This window comes from Aotus nancymaae, unplaced genomic scaffold (genome assembly GCF_030222135.1).
Source record: "Aotus nancymaae isolate 86718 unplaced genomic scaffold, 86718_ANA_hifiasm-v0.15.2.pri h1tg000041l, whole genome shotgun sequence".
In the NCBI taxonomy this organism is placed as follows: domain Eukaryota; kingdom Metazoa; phylum Chordata; class Mammalia; order Primates; family Aotidae; genus Aotus; species Aotus nancymaae.
In genome coordinates this window covers 561,233-578,148 of record NW_026988455.1, presented here as the reverse complement: position 1 = coordinate 578,148, position 16,916 = coordinate 561,233, and the positions used below count along the sequence as shown (strand labels likewise).

The window sequence follows — 16,916 nt, the reverse complement described above, 5'->3', positions numbered from 1 at the left end:
TTCCCACTCCTCCCACCAGCTCCTGAAAACCACCAATCAGCACATCTCTATGGATTTACCTATTCTAGACTGCTTGTGTAATACAGGATCTTTTTATTTGGCTTCATCATTTAGCATAATGTTTTCAAGTCCAAGCATGTTGTAGCATGTATCAGTGCTTCATCTTTTTTATGACTGAGTAATATTCCATTATACGTATGTACTACATTTTGTTTACATTTTGTACTACATTAATTAACATTTGGACCATTTCTATTAATATCTTTTGGCTATTGTGAATAATGTTGCTATGAACGTTTGTGTAAAAGTATCTGTTTGACTTTCTGTTTTCAAATCTTTTGGGTATATACTTAGGAGTGGAATTGCTGGTCATATGGTAATTATATGTTTAACTTTTTGAAAAAAAAAAAAAAAAAAAAAAAAAAACCAGTGTCTGTTTCTACAGTGATTGCACCATTTTACATTCCCAATAGCAATTTGTGAGAGTTCTAATTTCTCCACATCTTGCCGACGCTTGTTATTTTCTAATGATGACAATGATGATTATTACTATTACGGCTGACCTAGTGGGTGTTAAGTGGTATCTCATTGTGGGTTTGATTTGCATTTCTCTAATGATTAATGATGTGGAGCATTTTTTATGTGTTTGTTGACAATTTGTATACTCTTTTTTGGAGAAATGTCTATCAAGAACTTTGCTCATTTTAAAACTGGATTGTCTTTTTGTTATTGAGTTATTAAAGTTCTTTAAATATATTCTGGACACTAGCCTCTTTTTTTTTTGATACAGAGTCTCACTCTGTTGCCTAGGCTGGAGTGCATTGGTGCAGTCTTGGCTCACTGCAACCATCACCACCCGTGTTCAAGCAATTCTCCTGCCTCAGCCTCCCAAGTAGCTGGGATTACAGGAGTGTGTCACCATGCCCGGCTAATTTTTAGTAGAGACAGCATTTCACCTTACTGGCCAGGCTGATCTCGAACTCCTGACCTTGTGATCCACCTGCCGCAGCCTCCCAAAGTGCTAGGATTATAGAACTGAGCCACTGCACCGACCTCTGGACACTAGACACTTATCAGATATATGATTTGCAAGTATTTTCTCCCACTGTATTGGTTGTCTTTTCGTTTAATAATGGCCTTTGATGTGCAAAAATTTTTCATTTTGATAAAATCAAATTTATCTGTTTTGTTGTCTGTTGCTCATGCTTTTGATAGCATATCTAAGAATCCATTGTCCAAGGACATGAAAATTTACCCTTATGTTTTCCTCAAAGAGTTTTATAGTTTTATAGTTTCTTACAGGTCTTTGATCCATTTTGAGTTAACTTTTCTATGTGCTGTGATGTGGGGGGTTCCTGTTTATTCTTTTGTGTGTGATATTCAGTTGTCTCAGTACTATTTGTTAAAGAGACTATTCGTTCCCCATTGAATGGTCTTGGCATCCTTGTTGAAAATCAATTGGCCATAGATTTATGGATTTACTTATGGACTCTCAATTTTACTCCATGGGTCTACAGGTTTATCCTTATGTCAGTATCACATGGTTTTGATTACTTTGGATTTGTAGTAAATTTTTAACCAGGAAGTGTGAGACTTCCAGTTTTGTTATTCTTTTTCTTTTTGAGATGGAGTCTCGCTTCATCGCCCAGGCTTAAGTGTGGTGGCGTGATCTTGGCTCACTGCAACCACCGTCTCCTGGGTTCAAGTGATTTTGCTGTCTCAGCCTTCCCAGTAGTTGGGATTACAGGCACCTGCCACAGGCTGACTAATTTTTGTGTTTTAGTAGAGATGGGGTTTCACCATGTTGGCCAGGCTAGTCTCAAACGCCAGACCTCAAGCGACCCACTCACCTCGGCCTCCCAAAGTGCTGGGATTACAGGCCCGAGCCACCATGCCAGGCCTGTTACTCTTTTTCATATGGAGCCCCTTGTAGCTCCATATGAATTTGAGGATTGGCTTTTACATTTTTGTGAAAAGCCCATTGGAATTTTGACAGGAATTATCTTATGTCTGTAGAAATGTCATTAGTTTTCCAATCCACCAACACAAGGTGTTCTTCTATTTATTTAGCTCCTCATTAATTTCTTTCATCAGTGTTTCAGTGTAGATGTCTTTTACTTCCTTGATTAAATTTATTGTGACATCTTTAAGTCTTTTGGATATTCTTATAGTAGCACTGTATTCTTAAAACCTTTTTCAGATTGTTTACTGCTTGTGTATAGCAGCACAACTGATTTCAAGTATTGATATTACACCTGAAATTTGGATGAATTCATTTATTATCTCTATTATTTCTTCTGTGATTTTTTTTTTTATTTTCCATGTAAAGGATCAGGTCATCTGCAAAAAGGAATAGTTTTACTTTTTATTTTAAATTTATATTCCTTTTACTTTTTTCTTGCCTAACTTCTCTGGCTAAAACTTCCAGTAAAATGTTAAATAGTACCTGTGAAAGTGGACATCCTTGTCTTGCTCCTGATCTTAGGAGAAAAGCTTTCAGTCTTTCACCATTGAGTACAATATTAGCTTTGGGTTATTCATAAATGCCCTTTATTATGTTAAGGAAGTTCTTTTCTATTTTTAGTTTTCTGGGTGTTTTTGCTCATGAAAGAGTGTTGAATTTTGTCAAATGCTTTTCTGCATCTATTGAGATGATAATATCGTGTTTTTTCCTTCATTTTATTAACGTGATGTGTTACATTGATTGATTTTCATGTGTTGAATCATCTTTGCATTCTATACATTCCTGGTATAAAACCCATTTGGTCACACTGTATAATCTTTAAATGTGTTGTTGAATTTCATTTACTAGTATTTTGTTGAGGAGTTTTGCAACTATATTCATATATGCTAAGTATATTGCATATTCTCCTGTGGTTTCTTTATTTGACTTAGGTGTCAGGGTAATGCTGGTTTCAGAGAATAAGTAGAAAGCATTCTCTTCTCTTCTTTAGGAAGACTTTGAGAAGGATTGATGTTAATTCTTTAAATGTTTGGTGTAATTCAGCAGTGCAGAAGCCATCTTGTCCTGGAGTTTTCTTTGTTGAGAGGTTTTTGTTTTTTCACTGCTGATATAATCTCTCTCTCTGTTTCTTTCTCTCTCTTTTTTTTGGCCCAATCTCGGCTGACTGCAATCTCTGCATCCTGGGTTCAAGCTATCCTTCTGCCTCAGTCTCCCAAGTAGCTGGGACCATAGGTGTATGCCACCATGCCCAGCTAATTTTTTGTAGAGGCAGGACTTCGCCATGTTGCCCAGGCTAGTCTCAAGCTTTCTTTCTGCCTCAGCCTCCCAAAGAGCTAGGATTACAGGTGTGAGCCCCCATGGCCCTTTTAAATATAAATGTTTATTACTTGACATTCCCTCTGACCCCTGCTTTTTTGCGGCATCCCATTGGTTCTGGTATGTTGTGTTTTCATTTTTATTCATCTCTAAGTTTTCTCTAACTTCCCTGTGATTTCTCCTTTGATCTATTCATTAAGAGTGTTTTCAAATTTCCCATATTTGTGAATTTTCACAAATTTGTTATTTGTGAATAAAAAAAAAATTTCCTTTTGTTATTGATTTTTAGCTGCGTCCCATCGTAGTTAGAGCATATACTTCCTTTGATTTCAATTTTTTAAAATTTATTGAGACTGTTATGTGGCCTAATATGATCTCTCATGTAGAATGTTCCATGTGCACTTGAGAAGATTGTTTATTCTGTTGGGTGGAGAGTTTTATCAGTATCTGTCAGATCTGGTTTACATAGGTCTAGTTGGTCTAGGTCAGGAGAGTCCAATCTTTTGGCCTCCCTGGGCCACACTAGGAAGAAGAATTGTCTTGAGCTATACATAAAATACACTAACACTAACCATAGCTGATGAGCTAAAAAAAAAAATCACAAAAAAAATCTCATAATGTCTTAAGAAAGTTTACAATTTTGTATTGGGTCACATTCAAACCCATCTTAAGCCGGATGCAGACTTTGGGCTGCAAGTTGGACAAGCTTGGTCTAGGTTGTTCAGATCTTTTATTTCCTTACTGATATTCTGTGTAGATGTTCTAACCATTACTGATAGTAGGGTATTGAAGTTTCCAACTAATATTGTAGCATTTTCTTTTTCTGTCTTCAATTCTCTCAGTATTTGCCTCATATATTTTTGAGTTATTTTGTTTGGTACAAATATGTGCATAATTTTTATGTCTTCTTCATGAATTGACCCTTTTATCAATACATAATCACCTTCTTTTTCTCTTGTAGCAGTTTTTGACTTAAAATCCAGTTTGTCTGATGTCAGTATAGCCATTCCCACTCTTTTTTGATTACTATTTGCGTGGAATATCTTTTTTCCCTCTGTATTAGTTTCCTAGGACCACTGTAACAAAGTATTGAAAATGGGGTGCCTTAAAACAACACAGATTTATCTCTTACAGTTCTGTATGCCAGCAGTTCTAAAGTGAGATGTTGACAAGATTATGCTCTTTCTGAAGCATCTATGGCAGGATCCTCTCTTGCCTCTTCCAGCTTCTGGTAGTCCCAGGAATTCCTTGGCTGATAGCTGCATCACTTCAATCTCTGCCTCCTTCTTCACATGTCTTTCTTCCCTGTGTCTCTTCTCCTCCTCCTCTCTCTCTTTTTTTAAAAAAATTTTGTTTTTGTTTTTTTAGAGACAGGGTCTCACTCTGTTGCCCAGGCTGGAGCGCAGTGATGCAATCATAGCTCACTGAAGCCTCAACCTCCCAGGCACAAATAATCCTCCCACCTGACCCTCCCTAGCAGTTGGGAGTACAGATACATGCCACCACACCTGGCTAATTTGTGTGTGTGTGTGTGTGTGTGTGTGTGTGTGTGTGTGTATGTAGAGACAGGGTCTTACTATGCTGCCCAGGCTGGTCGTGAACTCCTGTTCTCAAGAGATCCTCCTGCTGTGGCCTCCCAAAGTGCTGTGATCACAAGTGTGAGCCGCTATGGCCAGCCTTCTCCTGCTCTTATGAGCACACCAGTCATATTGATTTAGGGCCCATCTAATAACCTTATCTTAATTTCATTATGTGTGCAGAGACCCTATTTCTAAATAAGGTTGCATTCACAGATGCTGGGTATTAGGACTCCAACATATTTTTTAAGGAGACATAATTTAACCACTTACCATTCTTTTACTGAAACTATTTGTGTTTTTGGCTCTAAAGTTAGTCTCTTGTGGATAGCATATAGTTGCATCATTTTAAAAAACACATTGTGCTAATTTTTCTGCCTTTTGATTTGGAAGTTTATTTACATAAACTAATAACTGATAAGAAAGTACTACTTGGCCAGGCGCGGTGGCTCACTCCTGTAGTCCCAGTGCTTTGGGAGGCCGAGGATGGTGGATCACGAGGTCAAGAGATGGAGACCATCCTGGCCAACATGGTGAAACCCCGTCTCTACTAAAAATATAAAAATTGGCTGGGTGTGATAGCGTGTTCCTGTAGTCGCAGCTACTCGGGAGGCTGAGTTGGAGAATCGCTTAAACCCGGGAGAGAGGTTGCAATGAGCTGAGATGGCACCACTGCACTCCAGCCTGGCGACAGATCAAGACTCTGTCTTAAAAAAAAAAAAGGTACTACTAATGCCACTTTGCTCTTTGTTTTCTCCATGTCTTTTTAAAAATGCCTAACCTTTGTATAAATACTACCGAGCAAGACTTTTCTAAAATGTCAAAAAACAACGGATGTTGGTGAGGATGCAGAGAAAAGGGAAACTCATACACTGCTGATGGGAATGCAAACCAGAACAAATTTTATGGAAAATAATATGGAAACTGTCAAAGAACTAAAAGCAGAACCATCATTCCATCCAGCAATCCCAGTACTGGGTATCTACCTAAAGGATAATAAATCATTGTATCAAAAAGACACCTGCACCCATACGTTTATCATAACATTATTCCCAATAGCAAAGATATAGAGTCAACCTAAGTGTCTATCCACAGATGATTGGACAAAGAAAATATGGTGTATGTATACCATGGAATACTACTGAGCCATTAAAAAAAAAAGAATGAGATCACGTCTTTTGTAGCAACATGGTTGGAACTGGAGGCTGTTATCTTAAGTGAAATAACTCCGAAATGGAAAGTCAAATATCACACGTTCTCACCTATAAGTGGGAGCCAAATGATGTGTACACATGGACATGGAGTGTGGAACAATAGACACCAGAGACTTAGAAAGGTGGGAGGGTTCGAGGGGGGTGAGGAATGAGAAACTACCTTTTGGGCACAATTGTTTGTACACTATCTGGGTAACGGGGACACTGAAGCCCAGACTTCACCAGCACATGATACGTTCATGCAACAAAACTGCACTTGTACCCCAAATCTATGAAAAGAAAAAATAGTATTTTTCTAAAAGAACTTTTAAAGACACCTGGTTTAAGCAAGTAGAATTTAGTTAACTACATAGTTTTAGCATACTTCTAATTAAGTATTATAATTCATAATAATAGCAAAAATACACACAATACGTAGAGTTAACAGTGTTAACTCTAATTGTTTGGTCATGATACCATTATGAAGGCTTCAAAAGGGAAAATTTCGCATACATTTTATTCTAAATTTCACGTTTTTCTATCAGCTCTTCTGCTTTAGAAATATAGGCACTCATTGTATCTTCCTTTGACAATCCTTTTTGGAGGTTCTATGCTTCCCATTTGGCCTTATCTTTTAATTCTAGCATTTCTGGACACTCAATATTAATGTTTCCAATTATAGCTTGTTTGTAAAGCCCATGAAGAACAGATCTTTCAGTTCTTCATCATCTGGTCTTGTTTTCAGCTTCCTCCCATCTTCTGTGCCCTTATCAAAATCAGCCTGCAGGGACATGGCGGTGGTGGCTGGGCTGTTGCTGCGCTCCAGGCACTCCTTCTGTATGTCTTATACCTTTTTTATTCCTCATTTCCTCCATTACTGCCTTCTTTTGTATTTCACTGATTTTTTCTGTAGTGTACCATTTAATACCCTTCTAATCTTCTTGACTTTTTTTCAGAGACAGGGTCTTGCTCTGTTGCCCAGGTTGCAGTGCAGTCGCATGATCATGGCTTACTGCAGCCTCAGACTCCTCTAATTTTCTAATCAGTATGTTAAAAAAATTGTTTAAGTGGTTACCACAGAGGTTACAATCAACATCATAAATTTATAACGACCTAGTTTGAATTGATACCAATTTAATGTTAATAGCATACAACTTTGCTCCTGTACAGGTCTGACTATACTTCATGTTGTGATTGTTACAAATTATATCTTTAAATGTTATGTGCTCATTAACAAAAAGATAGAAGAATTTTTTCTTATTTTTCTGTTATTTAAGCACCAAGCATGGGAGAAGCAAGGATACAAGAATTTTTATGTATTTATCTTTTAAATCATGTAGGAAATAAGATAGGAGTTAAAAGCTAAAAATCCTGAGTTTTATATTTATTTATATAGTTACCTTTACTGGAGTTCTTCATGTGGCTTCTTCATATGGCTTCCAATTTCTGTCTTCATTTCAGCCCAAAGGACTCTCCTTTAGTATATTTTCGTAGAGCAGTTTCACTAGGAACAAACTTCCTTAGCTTTTATCTGGGGATTTCTTAATTTCTCTCTCTCTCATTTTTGAAGGACAGTTTTATGTTTCTGGATTCTTGGCTGACATAAAAGAAAAAGAGAGGGGAGGAGAGGGAGAAAGCGTTGGGGGAGACAGAGAGACAAAGAAAAAAGAAAGGAAGAAAAGATATCTCTTAATTGGCTCTGTATTGGAGCACTCCTTCAATGTTTAGCCAGGCTGTTTATAGCTCTGCCTTAGCCTTCATTTCTTGCTTGCATTGAGCCTAGAGATCAGCCAGAAGTGGAAGCTGATCTTCCACATAGATCTTCTCAGGTCTTTTCCAGCATGTGTTCTACCTTGGGTATGCACATGGCTAAGTTCCCCAGTGTATGTGGGCACTTTTGAATGCCTAATTTTCCAAAGAAACTCTCCCTGTCTTTTCCTTTCAGGCTTTTAGCATATCTATTGTTTGCCTCAATTATAATTTTTGTGTCCCAGGTATAGCATGTTATTTACTGACTTTATAATGTTTGCAAGGAATGTTCTCTGCACAGTCACTTTTCTGCCATTAGTAAGTCTGTGTTAGGTGAAACAAAGGCAACCTCCTTGTGTCAGTCCCTTAGGTAGCCTTCAGACAGGTTAGAAAAGACATGAGTACAATCTACTCTTTTTTCTCTGGAGCCAGGGTGCAGGGTCCAACACTGGCTGCTGTCTTCAAGACTGTCACTGAGTCTGGGAGCAAAGGCAAGTAAAAATTCAGCAAAGCTTTCTGGCGTTTTTAACATCTTTTTCTTGATTTGGTGTTCAGTTTTTTGCTGTAAACTTTTGACTATTTTGCAGAGTTTTGATAAAGTTGATTCCTATAATTTTGCTCAATTTATCAGTGTTTCTGTGGAAGGAGGGACACTTGAGGTTCCTTATTGCACAATTTTAACCAGTGTCACCATATATCCTTTTTCATGAACCATTTGAAAGTAAATTGCAAATATCATAGCACTTCCTTCCCTCAAACACAAACAGTATATCTTAGGAAAATAGAAGTGTATAGGTGTATTCTCTCATCAAAGATACTTAACATTGATAGAATATTATTATCTAATATTAATTTTCCTCAATTATCCCAATATAGCTTTTCCCTCCATTCCTATTCCAATCAAGTATATGCAAAGTATGGTGGCAAGTGTGTTTTTAATAGCTTTATTTTCCCAATGAATTGAACCTTTTGTTGAGTGGAGGTACTGAAACTAACTTTTACTCATAAGAACTGCAACCCATAAGAGCTGATGTTAAATTTTTATAATTTTGTGAGTCAGTTAACTTCACATTGGTGGCTTGAAACTGGCCAAAGTAAGGATATTTTCATCACAGAAAATGGAAAACACTAGAAATAAGTCTTCCCCTTTTCCTGGGAGCCTGTTAAATATTTACCAGTACACTATATAGCTTTTTATCAATGTCTAGTGATTCATTTTATTTTTAATATTTTTTTTGTAAATATTTGTCTTAATAAAATCGTATACAGTATACCCACTTTCTTCGGGATTATATTTCCCTGATACATTGTTTTTCTTTTTCCACTTTCAATCTTTCTTTGTCTTTATAGTTGAAATAAATCTTTTTAAGGCAGCATATGTTTGGTTTTTTTAAAAAACTCAGTTTGGGCTGGGCGTGATGGCTCACGCCTGTAATCCCAGCACTTTGGGAAGCCGAGGTGGGTGGATCACTTGAGGTCGGGAGTTCAAGACCAGCCTGGCCAACATGACGAAACCCCATCTCTACTAAAAAAAAAAAAAAAAAAAAAAAAAAGCAAAATTAGCTGGGCATGGTGGCAAATGCCTGTAATCCCAGCTGCTCCAGAGGCTGAGGCAGGAGAATCGCTTGAACTGGGGAGGCAGAGGTTGCAATGAACCGAGATCACGCCACTGCCCTCCAGCCTGGGTGGCAGAGTGAGAGTGTCTCAAGACAAAAACAAAAATAAACGAACAAACAAAAACTCAGTTTGACAATCTTCGACTTGTAACTTAGAGTTTAGTCCATTTGGACACTCTGTTATTATTGATATATTTGAATTTATCTCCATTATCCTTGTGCTAATGAAGTCCTATTGGACCTCCTTTTGTCCCCTTCTACTCCCTGTAATTCACTGATACCCTCCTCTGCCCTGCTCTGTGTCCTACGAGGATGACCTCTACAGCATCATCTGGGTTCCCTTGCCATCTGGTTTTGGGTTAAGTTCATATATAGGACAAACCCATAGAATTGGGAAGGTGTTCCTCCCTACCTGGCTACCATCTGTCAGAGGCTGCAGTCTGTTATGACTTTAGCTCCTGTTGGGAGGTGCCTCTTTCTTGGTTCCAGCTCTTATTGAGCTCCACTCACAGAGTCCTTATCTCTTTCTCTTCTAGGCTTTGGGTTAGTATTAGTTTTCCAGTCTTGCTCATCTCAGTATTTTTCACTCCTCTTTACTGGTTCCCTTAACCCTGCCCTCACCTCATTAAATGTTCCCTTCACTAAACTCTTTTCAGTTAAACACTTCAAGTGTGTCATGTGTTTCTTTTGGGACTATGATGGATATAATCTTTGCAGCTTTTAAAATGCCCTGCTTTTGGCCAGGGACAGTGGCTCACATCTGTAATCCCAGCACGTTGGGAGGCGGAGGTGGGCAGATTACAAGGTCAGGAGATCGAGACCATCCTGTCCAACATGGTGAAACCCTGTCTCTACTAAAAATACAAAAATTAGCTGGGCATGGTGGTGTATGCTTGTAATCCCAGCTACTCAGGAGGCTGAGGCAAGAGAATCACTTGAACTGAGGAGTCGGAGGTTGCAGTGAGTTGAGATTGGGCCACTGCACTCCAGCCTGGTGACAGAGTGAGACTCCATCTCCAAAAAAAAAAAAATTATAGTTTAAATTTTTTAATAAATATATTTTACATTTCTTAAAGTTCTTATTGGTTCTTTTACTACTCTACTCATTTTTTATAGACATTATTTGGCTATACTTTCTTTTATTTAAAAATGTATTAGATACGTTTATTTATATTCTATATCAACTTTTACATCTGAAGCTTTTGTGAGTCTGATAATGTCAGATAATGTTATATAGGTAGAGCAGTTTTTTAAAAGCAGAGACTTGTTCCTGATGACTTACTTATTCATGTCTCACTGTCTTTTATTATGGTTTATGTTCATTGAGATTTTATTAGTGGGATTTTTTGAAAGCCCAAGTTGAAATTGAATTTCTTGAGAGAAATTTGCTTCAGTTTCTAGGGGCACTACCAACCTAAGATTTATTTAAATACAAATTGTTTCTTGTATTTTGTGGGGGACATTCAGATTCTGTATATTCTCTCACTAAATCCACTTGAGAGCGGGCTTGTAGTTTGGAATTCTCCAGAATAACTTATTTCTAACCTTTATTTATGGCCAAGACTGAGACAGGCAATTTTCCTTACCATCTTCCTCTGTGAGTAGATTGTTTTCTAGTTGGCTCACTGAGAATATTGCTTTTTTGGGATTCCTTACTTTATGCAAAATCCAGTATGGTAGCCTGCCTCCCTTGGGCCCAGGTTCTGTCTCTTGTCTGTCATTCTGAATGCTCAGTGATAACCAGAGTGGGGGAAAAGGAAGGTGGAGAAGAAATGGGGAGATGTAGGTCGGGGGATGCTAAGTAGCCTATGTGTAGGATGAATGAGCCCAAAGATCTAATGCATAACATGAGGATTATAGTTAATAAAATTACACTGTATTGGGGATTCCTGCTAAATGAGTAGTTTTTAGCTGCTCAAAAACAGTAACAATAAAATTAATGGGTTACCATGTGAAATGATGAATATGTTTATTTGCTTCACTATGGTAACCATATCATTATCTATATGTATCCCATAAGCTCATGTTGTATACTTTAAATATATACAATAAAATTTATTAAAAAGGGTTTTTTTTTTTTTTTTGCTAGCTAGTCTGCCAAGAACCATAATTTTATATTGCTCCTGAATAAGGACAACCTTTACCTTATTTAGTTTAATCTTTCTCCTACTCTTAGGTGGTCTTGTTGTTTCAGTTTTTCCTTATTAAGTACAATAGTGGAGTGAACATCTTTGCTTTTTTGTTTGTTGCTTCATTAATATTTAAATTATTTATTTGAGATAATTTCCAAGTAGGATTGCTGGGTCAGAGGAAAAATGGCTCTTGATACAAAACAAGTATAGGAAGTAGGCTTAACAAGATTTGGGTGTAGGAGGTGAGGCAAAGGAAGGAATCTAGTATGAGATTCAGGGTTTTGGCTTCAGTAACTGGGTAGGTGATGATGTCATTAACTAAGATTGGGGATACAGGTTAAGGTGGGTGTGTGCGTGGGGAATGATAACAAGTTCAGTTTGGACATGTTGCTTCTGAGGTGTCATGTAGGTAGAGAAAATTTTTGGTAGGCAGTTGGAAATACAGGGCAGAAGCTCAGGAGAGGGTTTTGGGCTATAGATATAGATCTGGGATTCACAAAGTTGGGGTCCTCAGATCCCTGAGATTCCTTGGATATGTTTTCAGTGGTCTGTGTTCACTAGGTTGATTTTTACATTCGTGCTTACATTCATGCTTTCATTTCAACAATAATCTGAATTATCTGGATGACCACCTCATGAATGAATATTGCCAACTTACTTTGGTGTCTGAATTGATAATTGTATTTCTAATCTTGCTCGTGCCAAATATCACAGAACTAGGCTTAATATGTGAATGATGCAAACAGGTCAAGTGCAGACACAATGGTGTCACTGTGTGCTTGCCCATGAGAATGAAGGTTTCACAGTAGTTTGAACAGAGAAAAGTGGTGGGAGAACTGAATCATCACATGGCACACAGCTCAATTTAATTAAAGGGGAACTATGTTCTTAGCAGCCAGTCCTATATTCACATTGTAAGTTGACAATTTAATTTCAAGTAAACAGTGTAACTATTCAGATAAATTAATGTTCATTTCATTTTATGAGTATTTTGAAATGTTAGTTTTATTTGCATTCACGTAAAAAGTTTTTAGTTGTATCACTTTATAAGAACTATGAATATGGCTGGGCACGGTGGCTCATGCCTGTAATCCTAGCACTTTGGGAGGCTGTGCAGGTGGATCACGTGTGGTCAGGAGTTCGAGACCAGCCTGGGCAACGTGGCAAAACCCCATCTCTCCTAAAATACAAAAATTAGCTGGGTGTGGTGGTGGGTGACTGTAATCCCAGCTACTCGGGAGGCTGAGGCAGAAGAATTGCTTGGACCTGGGAGGTGGAGGTTGATTGAAGTGAGATGACATCACTCCACTGAACTTCAGCCTGGGTGACACAGCAAGACTTTGTCTCTCAAAACAAAAACAAAAGCAAAAACAAAACCCTGTGAACACAAGGAATTTACATTTAGTTTTATATTCAAGTAAGTAGATAATATTATAATTAAAAAATTTTAGTCAATGTTGAAAACTTCAGAGAGATATTTTTCTTTAAATGACATTTGTACATTACACAAATTTTTGTGTGAGGGCTAAGGCATGGATTTCAATGAGACTTGTCATTTGCAATATAGAATAAGAAGAAAAAGGTACTAGGAATGGAACCCTGGAAAGTATCAGAAATTAAGGAATGAATGAAGAGAGAGAAAAACTTGAAAGTAAACTCAATGGTAAGAGGAGAATAAGAAAGCTAGAAGAGAAGAGAGTTCTCAAAAGGAGAGAATTGAAAAATGTCCTTTAAAGGCACAGAGTTGGCCTATGCCCAAACATTTTTGGTTGAATAGCAGTGTCAAAAGTCAGATTTTTGAAGTTGAGGGAATGAATGGGAGGCGTGACTGTGGAAACTTTAAGTTTGGCTATGATGAAAAGAAAACAAAGAATATTTTCAGAATGGGCACAATGCTCTATGAATGCAAATGTTTCAGCATGTTTATGTGCTGAACAGAACAGACTGATGGAGAGAAAATCCCCATATAGCTGAGAGAATGAGGTTTAACATTAACAGAATAAGGTTTTAGAAGAGATGGGACTCTGGCCAGGCATGATGGCTTACGCCTATAATCCCAGCACTTTGGGAGGCTGAGCCCAGCTGTTTAAGACCAGCCTAGGCAACAAAATGAGAACCTGTCTCTACAAAAAATAAAAAAATTAGCCAGGTGTAGTGGCATGCTCCTGTGGTACCAGAGCCCAGGAAGTTGAGGCTGCAGTGAGCCATGTTTACATCACTGAGCTTCAGCCTGGGTGAGAGAACAAGGCCATGTCTCAAAAAGAAAAAAAGAGAGAGAGAGAGACTTAGTGTGACACAGATGGCAAATGTGAGGATTACCCTGAAGGGTAATAATATCTGATATTTTTCTTTTGAGATGAGATATAAGGAAGTTTAAAAGTGGAAACTGGGCCGGGCACAGTGGCTCATGCCTATAATTCCAGCACTTTGGGAGCCGAGGTGGGTAGATCACCTCAGGTGAGGAGTTTGAGACCAGCCTGATTAACAAGGTGAAACCCTGTCTATACTAAAAATACAAAAAAAAAAATTAGCCGGGCATAGTGGCAGGGGCCTGTAGTCCCAGGTAATCAGGAGGCTGAGACAGGAGAATTGCTTGAACCTGGGAGGCAGAGGTTGCAGTGAACTGGGACCCTACCACTACACTCCAGCCTGGGTGATGGAGCAAGACTCCATCTCAAAAAAAAAAAAAAAAAAAAAAAAAAAGTGGAAAAAAAAAAAGAGTTCATGCTTGGTGGCTTCCAATCTTCTGTGAAGTAGGGGCCAGAGTGATAGGGAGGTAGTATTATGAGGTTCATGAGAGCAGTGGTGAATATTTGTAATAGTTATTATGGGAAATGGTCAGAGAACTTAGCAATGCTGAGTTCCTTGCTGAGATCTGAGTTCCAGTCTTGGCAGTGCCACTGACTAGCTCTGCAAATTGGGCAAGTCTTTTATCTTGTCTGAGTATTTGTAGAACAAAGAATTTGGAATAGGTAATTTCTGAGGTGCTCTCTAGTCTGCAAATCATTTAATTTATGATTCAGGCATGAAATCCTTTAAATAAGTAATCTAACAAAATGAATGCTTTATTTTCCTCTTATAAGAGTTACTGCTAGAGCAAAAACCGTAAGCCATTTTGGGGACCATCTAATCTGAAAACGCATGTGGATAATTTAAAAGCCAGTTAGAATAGGACAGGAAAAGAAATGGAAGACTTATTTTTTCTCCTCATTTGTGAAACGTAGCGATCATCCACCAAAACAAAACAACACTCGCAGATCTAGGAACTAAAGAAAAATAGTGAAAGAAATTATTGTCAGTGTCTTTGTGGCTTCTAGCTCCCGAGAATTTCTAAGTGAATTCCAGCTATGGGTTAAATCATTATGAAATTCCAGTGAGGAATTGAGGAAAATGAGACAGCCTCAAGGAATTTCTTGTAACAGAATCCACTCCAAAGACCTAGCTACAGTGCCTTTTAAAGGAAAGAATGGCTCTGAACAAATAGAGGCTTGACAGTGACTGAAAATGTAAATTTAATGGTTCTTTTCTCTGTGCTCTGAAGCATTTTGTTCATAATTAAACTTTTTAGAATTTAAATTTAATTTATAATTTGAAGTAGTAATCAACCAAAGTAACTTCCTGAAGATCATAGCTGGCCTTGCAAAGAAAGTTAAGACGTCATTGATCAATGATGGGAAAGCTTTTTATTTTTCCATTGACAAAATTTTGTACTTTAAAAAGATCAAAGCAATAGTAAAGCATCTCAGTGTTTGAAATGCCAGAAAATCTGTGACCATATGATTTGCTGAACAGCTTAACCTGGAACACTGGGAAAGCTACTTTTATGGAGCCATATGCACCCGCTAGACCCCATTGTGTCCAGCTCTTGGCTGTGTCTCTATGGAGGAGGAAAAAGCCTCCAGTAGCAAGGAAGGTGTTTACCTTGCCAACTTTCACACCGTTTATCTATTTGCACTCCTGCTTTTCTTACCAGAGTCTGAGCTCCTGGAGGACAGGGGAATTGCCTAATTCATCTTTTTTCCCCAGAGCCCATAATAGCAACCTGTACATAACAACTTCCTAAAATATGCTTACAGGATAAATTAATGAGGTAAACCTGTGATCCAGTGTTACAAATAATTAAATGAAGAGTATAGAAGAATTTCAAAGCATTTTTAAGGTATGGGAAATAATAGTCCTTTTTAGCTATACTAACATGGAAAGAAATGACATCTGGCATCTTTCAAAATTAAGGGGATATGTGTATGTGTATGTATATATATATATATATATATATATATATATATATTCCTGAATACATCTATGAGCATATGTTGTTTTGATTATTTCCACACATCTCTTGCCAGGCAAACTTTTCTTTATTTTGTTATTCCCCTGATTAAGGATCCATGATGGTTTCTAGGTGCATGATGCGTTGGTTTGGAGCCTTAGGACAATCTAATAAAAAGCAGAGTTTTCAATTAAGTCCAAGATTTCATCAGCATTGTGTAATGGAAATTACATAGAATTATATTATGTGGGCATAATTATTACTCAGTTCTTATCTGAATGCTAAGCAAAAACAAAAAAGAAAAAGAAGAAAAAAATGTATTTGAGTAACTGGGAAGTCCGGGAGATTGCATCTGGCTGTAGGCACAGCTGTTACAAAGACTCAAACCATCTTGCCAGGACTTTGTTTCTCTCTTTCTTTCTCAGGTTCACTTATTTCTTCTTGACTTCAGTCTTCGGTTAGGATTTATCCTCCACAAAGACAAGATGGCTGGCCTCCAAATGCCTCAGGCTCACATCCTTCAAAGTAATCTCCAAAGTAGAGAAAATCTTCCCAATTAACTCCAGAGGAAAAGTCCTAGGGAGGACTCTGCTTGGCCTGAACTGTCTTTATTTGCTAAATCTGGATTACATGCCCTGGCCTTGTGGCCTAGGGAAGGTAGAGTCCCATGCTGGCCATTTCCTTTCAGGGAGTGCGATTCTTCAAGGGAAAATGTGTGGCTGTTACTGGAAGGGAAGTAGAGACAGACAAAAGCAGGTTTAACAGTCTACACACCAGGGTTGAGACGTAGCTTGGATGTGCAGGTCCAGTGAAACAGCTGGCATCCTTCCAGGTTGTTCAGGAGTCCATTCTGAATGGCTTGTGTCTATGCTGTACCGTTGTTAACTATTTAGAATATTATTCCTTCATGACAGTATCTCACTACTTATGAGTTATAAATAACATATGTAATGCAATATGAGCACTGCAGAACACAGGAAAAGGACATTTGTCTTTATGAAACAAAATTTGCCCTTTGCACTGAAAACATTTGTTTTTGAAGAGGTGGGGTATTTTTCAGAATCTGATCAGATGTGGAGGAGGGAAAGAGAATTGGTGA

General features: G+C 37.9%; 1 long non-coding RNA gene and 1 pseudogene across 1 annotated transcript in view; one reads left to right on the top strand and one right to left on the bottom strand.

The window, feature by feature from the left end:
* The window catches only part of LOC135268654 (uncharacterized), a 132,067-nt gene that overhangs the window by 14,444 nt on the left and 100,707 nt on the right, over positions 1-16,916 (top strand). The gene's annotated exons all lie outside the window — the stretch shown is intronic.
* Positions 6,010-7,342, bottom strand: LOC105710644 (acyl-CoA-binding domain-containing protein 7-like; annotated as a pseudogene).